Source organism: Carcharhinus amblyrhynchos, chromosome 24 (genome assembly GCF_965287045.1).
Source record: "Carcharhinus amblyrhynchos chromosome 24, sCarAmb.v2.hapA, whole genome shotgun sequence".
NCBI lineage: Eukaryota > Metazoa > Chordata > Chondrichthyes > Carcharhiniformes > Carcharhinidae > Carcharhinus > Carcharhinus amblyrhynchos.
In genome coordinates, this window is record NC_137347.1 from 19,475,571 (window position 1) to 19,483,154 (window position 7,584).

The window sequence follows — 7,584 nt, forward strand, 5'->3', positions numbered from 1 at the left end:
CAGATCCAGTTCTACTAGCCAAAGAGAATGCACCTGCATCACAGGCAGATAGCCAAAGCATGCAGGGACCTGCCAAGACTCAGGCCTCCTGAAGATGCCTGCCAGGGTCATCACAGACAATAAGCTATAACAGTCAGCAGACTGCCTCCAAATCTGCTGTCGATATTTGGGGTTCACTTAGACAGATTGGCAGGCTAAGAATAATTGAAAAATTTGGAGATCCCTATGTTGGCACAGGTATTAACTCACTGTAAATATTGTGCACCTTTGGAAAAATGTCTCCTGTTCATGACAAAACTTTTATCATTTGAATGCATTATGTATATGCATCAATGCACCCTCATATTGAGAGGATGACCCAAGCTCCCATTCTGTGATTGCTTCCCTTTGTGAGCCTCTGATTTATGCAATGTTCAGCAAACATTGTGTTAAGTCATTCGCCCCTTGTATACTGTCATGGAGATATCTGAAGCTCTCTCCTGAAAGTGATGGCACTTTGAGTTTTGAACCTTTAAGCTTTGCAACACACCTTAGAATTATGTGTGCTCATGTGACGTGGAGGGTTAAAAGTTATGTTGTTTCATCAACACTGAGCTGTCTTCATTGTATGTGCGAAAGCACATGATCTGAACCAATTATGGTCTCAGCAACCATGTGCGTGCGAATCTCTATGGCCACACAAAGTATCTCCTTCACGTGGCAATGACTTCAGTGTGTGCAATCGCCGCAGGGTTTGTGCTGATGTGCTGCCTTTCACTTCCCACAGTGGCTATACAGAGCTTTGCCTGCAAATTATTAGGGCCTTGTGATCCTTGAGGCCAAATGCTGAGCTTGCTTGAGATGCCACTGCTTGTTAAGGCCTTTCCAATCACTGACATGGCACTAAGGGTCAGAAGAAATGTGTTCGGGTCCCCTCGCCTGGTCCTTATTCCTCCTGGACCTCCGTGGTTATCAGTGTGTCACGCCACTGAGAGGGCATCCTCATGTGGAAGCTGACCATCATTGCCCTGCTCAGGCTTCTGCCCTTCCAGGTCTTCATCACCCAAGCAGTTCTCAGCCTCTGCCCGTGACAAGTGATCTCTCCTTCGAAGCACCAGGTTGTGCAGGACGCAACAGACCATGATGATGCGGGACACCCTCTCAGGATAGTACTGCAGAGCCCCACCTGAGCAGTCTAAACATCGCAAGCATATCTTCAGATGCCAATTGTTTGCTCAATGAAGGACCTTGTCACAGATTGTGCCATGTTGTATCGCTCCTCCGAGGTACTATGAGGATGATTCACAGGTGTCACGAACTATTTCTTCAGCGGGTGCCCCTTATCACCCAGCAGCCAACCCTGTAATCTCTGAGGGCCTTTGAATATCTGTGGCATCTGGAGTGCCTCAGGAGTTGTAAGATCTTCCAGTTCCTGTTTCTGATGATTGCAGACAAGCTTAACGTTGATGGAGAAAAGAGGCTGCTGCCACAGAGCTCTTAAAGTGACATGTGTGCAATCGATCACACTCTGTATTTTAGGAAAGCCAGAGATCACAGCAAATCCCAGAAACCCAACAACTTTTCTCGCCTCATATATTGAGAATTTATTGAATAATGCACTTTACTGTAGACAGCATCCATCATTTCCTTATACATTTATGTTTTGAGGTCTGAGAGATGCCACAAAGGTCCCCTGTGGATCTATGGATCAAGCTGCTTGCAAATAAATTGAGTGTAGCAGTGACCTTCGGTGCACTGGCAGAGAATGGCTTTCCAGTCCACACAGTATCAGATCCTCCCACAGAATGTGGCAGGTATGAGCCACCCTATCTCTTGAAAAATGTAGATCTGTGCAGAACTCTCTCTCATTCATTTCCAAAAGGGAGAGACATCTTTGGTATAACCTTGGTCATGTCAGTATCCTCCATGGGATGGGTCTGACATCGTCCGCCTCTGGGTCTCCCTGGGGCTCTCCTGGAACATGGGCCTCAGACCGGGACTCTTCTCTAAGCTGTGCTGGACGGCACCCTGGCCCTTCATCTCCCCAGTCTGAGTGTTACCATCATGAAGGCATTGACGCAGCCTCCATTCTGAAATCCTCCTTCTGCCTGTGGACAGATAGATCCAAGAGATGAACGTAATGCACCCAAAAATTACAGATCTCCCACTCCCGGCCACAAAGCCGTTGGCATTGTCCTTGTGAAGTGCTTGCGCTACCTGCCTTTTCCTGTTCCAGCCTTGTAGCTGAGGCACTCCCACATAGACCATGGTGCCTAAGGAGACCCCAAACAACTTGCCTTTTCAATTCCATAGAGAATTGAAGAGGCTTCAGCACTGCCAGGCAAAGCTGACTCTCAGTAATGACATCACACTTCACAAAGACATGCTAATGGCTTTATACCTGGGAGTGGGAGGTAGTCCTCAATGCTGCCTTACTGATGACAGTACTCAGATTGAGGAGAGAAAGGATCTGGTGCCTGATTTGGATTAGAGATTCCCACTGCCTTGCACTTTTGAAATGATTGAAATCCTTGTAACAGGTGACCCTTGTCAACTGAAAAATACACTTTACAGAGTTTCAGAGAGCATCTGGCAGATATCCAGCAGCTGTGTCCCCTAAATAGCTGTGTGTCCCTTCCCTTCTCACATTCCCCTAACATTTAAATGCTCAAAGAGACCACCACTGATGTGACCCCAATGACTATTTCAGTCTCATGTAAAAATGCGCCATTAGTTAATGGTTCCAACTATAACTTCTCAATAAAATATTCATGAGTTCTATCATGGAATGGAATCATAAAATTCCTACAGTGCAGAAGGAGGCCATTTGGCCCATCAAGCCTGCATCGACAATCCCTCCCAGGCCCTATCCCCGTAACCTCATGTATTTACCTGACTAGTCCCCTGACACTGAGGGGCAATTTAGCACAGCCAATCAATTTAACTCACACATCTTTGGACTGTGGGAGTAAACCAGAGCACCCGGAGAAAACCCACACAGACATGGGGAGAATATACAAACATCACACAGACAATCACCCGGGGCCAGAATTGAACCCAGGTCACTGGCACTGTGAGGCAGCAGTGCTAACCACTGTGTCACCCTATCAGTTGAGCCTTCACCTCTATATTGAGAATAGAATCCCCAGAAAGGACCCCAGAGTCCAGCCGTGGACTCCTCACATTCTGGGGACGATTCCCCCAACAGTGCTGAATTGGCAGGAAAACTGGTCTAGATCATGACAGTTTGTTCAGTGCAACTTCAGACCTGAATCTCCCTGCACAGTGCAATGCAGAGGTCACAATTGTGAATATCATTAAACGCTCAGCGGGCGGGGCCTATTCACGCCAATGAGCCAGAAATTGGCAGGATGAGTGGGAACATGCGCATCGCTGGGAGATTTCTGAAAATACCTCCCAGCATCCCGATCACTGCCATCTAACCCCCACACACATCGCTGGCCTCATTACTGGCCCCCACAACCACCCCCCCACAAACAGCATTGGCCCCCATAAACCCCCCCACAGACAGTGCTGGTCCCCACACCCCCCCCCCCCCATATAGACATCGCTGACCCCCCCCCCCTCCCTCATTGCTGCCCCCCCCCCTCCTTTTTTCTCCACACACACAGACGTGGCTGCCCGCTAACCTCATGCCCCAGTGGATCCGGATAATGTGCGTACCCGACCCCTCCGTCCCTTGAACATACTGTCCTCACTGCTGCCCTGCAGAGAACTTGCAATGTGCTAACATGCTCAACCCCGGGTTGTGACCATTCCCTTTCTTGAGTGGGAGACTTGAGTATTGCACCGCCGCACCCCCCCCACCCACCCCACCCCCCGCCCCACCCCGGACACAGCAGCCAATTGAATGGCAGCTGATCAGCACCCCGAGGGATGCACGACACTCAACTGAATGCAGCCTTCAAAATTTCTCACACGTATTTGTTGCCGACTGGCCCTTGACTGGCCACACTCACTGCATCTGCACTCCCCTAATAAGCCAGAGCCGTGTATTAGCTGCAGGAATGAACACACAGCCAGTCACACCCACAAAGATGTCTGTGTGCAAACCTGCACCCAGATTCACAGAGGCCGACCAGGATCATCCTGCTGGATGCCGTGGAGGAGAGGCGTGAGCGGAGCTTCCCTGGCCAGGGCCCTCACCCAAGGGGTGCATCTGCCACAGCATTATGGGGAGAGGTGGTAGAAGTGGTGAATGCAGGAGCCCAACGTCACGCTCTGGCCGGCAGCGTCGGAAAAAAATGTACAACCTTCGCAAGCAGCAAGGGTGAATGAATATCCCATTAGAACCCTGCACATGCTTGGCACAGATCTCAAATACTGCTTAGACACCTGAAGGGGATGCAACAAGTTACCCTTCCCCCAGGAACAGAATCTAACTCCTTCCCCTCACCTCTCAGCAGGCATCTGTGGTAGTCTCTCCATGCCCACCACCTCCTGAGCCACCACCTCTTCCTCCTCCTCAGCCTCTGCTGCCACTAACATGACCAGCTCCAGATCGAGCAGATCGAGATCCATCTGCACAGTGGAGTTTGGAAAGAGCATAGAATGACGGATTATTATCATTGGTTGTATAGATCCAACACCACCCCAATTCCTCAGTTGGACTAGGACCCCCACTTGTGGGTGCTGGCAACATCACACAATCCATGGTGCCACATGTGACCTGATTAGGGTTGTGTGAGACTCCCATCATGACAAATGCTGGCACAGATTATGTAAATCGGTGTGCACCCGTGGGCAATGTGCGACCTTGAGCATTGCTATGTGTGCAATTGCAGCATCTGTCACAGGCATGTGTTGCTGGTCCGTGTCACAGGGCAGGGACAGACTGCAAATCAGCACCAAATGTGTGCCCAGTGATAGCAGATTCCACACAGTCCATGTCTGAACGTCTGCACTCCAGCCTGGAACAGCAGCTGCTTCATCTGGTTAGGTCTCAGTCAGCACATGGTGCACTCCTCCCCCATCCCGGAACACCAGCACTCAGTCGAGTCCCTGACCACACACTGCGGCAAAGCAATACGACTGCAAAGTGCCCTTGAGGGGAAGGCAGAGCAGGACTCCTTGAGGGTGCCTCCCACACTGAGCTACGGCACTGCCCTGGAGGGGACTCCTTCATGGAACTTCACACAGAGAACTCTGAGCAAGTAGAAGCCCTCCCCCAGCAGATATCACTGATCCACGGGCCAGCCCCTGAAGACAGCAGGAAGAAGCCCACCAAGCATCTCCAGGGCCTGCCAGCAACATCCCCCGCACTCTGCTGGCAGCGTTTACCTCCTCAGGCCAGTTCAAGGCTGCCACGCCAGGTTGAAACTTTTATATACCTACTCTGATCTGCGCCAAAGTGACATCAGCCAAAAAGGTGGGAGATGCAAACATGGGCAGAGATTGCCATGTCGATCCAATAGTGGCAGGCTAAGCTATGGAAATTAATGCAAATTAGCAGCATGCCGGTTTTCTGCGTGGTCCCAGCGGCGCCATTATTCTGAGTCTGGGTCATAAAGGCTCACGGGGAACCCGAAAAATGGCTGACACACGCATCTCCTGACCTGACCCTCCAGAAAATTTGCAGGTCAGGATGGGAGAATCGCCCTCTCTGTTTCAGAACCTCACCCACACCATACCCACATTTTGTTCCAGTTTCATTTTTAAACTGTGTCATTGATTCAGGGTCTCCATGTGGTGGTGCTGCACTTCTCCTTTCAGATCAGCTTCGACCCTCCTCCTGTCACCACTCATACCCTACTGATTATCCTGGAACCCCGCAATGTGCAGGCCGACCTCCCTCTGGTAATTCCCCAGCCTCCCCCAGTAACCTTGGAGCTCATTGTGATTGTTATGGGCATTTCTGCCCTTCCCCCTGGACCCATCACTGTGCCCCACGTAGACCACACCCCTCCTGATCTTGAGGTCATCCATGCAGTCAAAAACCCCCAAAAGTTTCACATAGTGGTTCCCCCTCCAACTCCTCCTGTCTCCCACAGTACATTTTCCCCATTTATAGGCTGAAGATGCCACTCCAGACCATTCCATCGGCAGCTCAGTAGCAAACCAGCAATCCTCAGCACCGCCGTGTGTGATTTTTAATAATATTCTGCATTACTGGTTGAGTGATAGCACTGCTATGTCATCACTTTCCCCAAGGCACCAACCACACACTGCTGTGCATGACCCTCATTGACTACACATGCTTTGCTCCTCCCTTAATCAGGACCATGATTTGCATACCACACATAGCCTTGCAGCATGGCCCACAAAACCTCAGGGCTGCCTTTGATCTCAATCCAAGAATGCGGCCCACAAAACCCCAGGATTGCTTTTGTACTGTTTGACCTCCCAGCCTCAGTCCCAGGACTATGACTGTCTGTCATTCAGCTCCCTGTTTCCTTCAGGACTGATCCCACTACCCTTCCCCCACCTTTCTTTCATGAATCTCTGCATAACCCTTCCATCTTGAGCTGCACTCAGCTCCCACCCGCATCTTATGCTGGTCTTGAAAATGTACATAACTCTTCCCTCTAGAGCCAGATGAAGCCCATCCACGCTTCTATTGAGTCTGCATGCACATTTTGGGCTCCAGCTTCCTCACCCTAAGCTTAGGTCAGTCAGCAAGCGGGTTGGGAGCGGGAAGATTGGCCATGATCGGGAGGGTCAGCCAGCTGCAGAGTTGATTAGTGAAGGTGCATGGATTGGGGTCAGCCAATGGTAGCATCAGGAGCAACATGGAAGGTCAGCCAATGGAAGAGTCTGTTCCAAAATGGAGCCAATTGAATCAAGTGAACTCATTACCAAACAATGTCAATGCAAATCCACAATGTCCAACACTAATGCCAGCCAACTAAAAACACAATGTTAAATTAAAGAAACTTTAAACGGACAAGTTAAAGCAATGATTTGGTTCCTCACAAATCAGGCTCTTGGTATCCAGCTCTTAGTGAAACCAGTCTTTCAGGTGGTGTGAATCCTACCCCATCATTGAAGTCTCCTTGTTTGGCTATGCATAATTCACCCCATAATCATTACTGTGGTGTTAATATAGATCTTATTGCTTCTCTCTCTATTACGCTGGCACTTTCTTCCTTTTTGAGCATCTTTATTCCACCTTTATCTCAAACATGTCTCCATACCAAGCCCACTACTGATACGGCACGGTGGTAAGCAGTTAACACTGCTGCCTCACAACTCCAGGGACTTGGGTTTGATTCTGACTTGGGTGACTGTGAATTTTGCACATTCTCACCGTGTCTGTGTGGGTTTGCTCTGGGTGCTCCGGTTTTGTCCCACTGTCCACAGATATGCGGGTTAGGTGCCTTGGCTAACTTGTCCTGGGTTATGTTGATCAGAGGAATTAGTGGGGTAAATATGTGCGGTTATGGGGATAGGGCTTGGATGGGACTGTTGCCGGTGCAGAATTGATGGGCCAAATGGCTTCCTTCTGCACTGTAGGACTTCTATGGTTTCTTTCTATTTCTCGAATGTCCCTATTCTCCAATCGGTGTCTTACCCCCACTGACTTCAACCTGCACTGAATTTCCCTATAATTCAGGGTCAGAGTCTTTCAATAAAGGGTTGGGCATT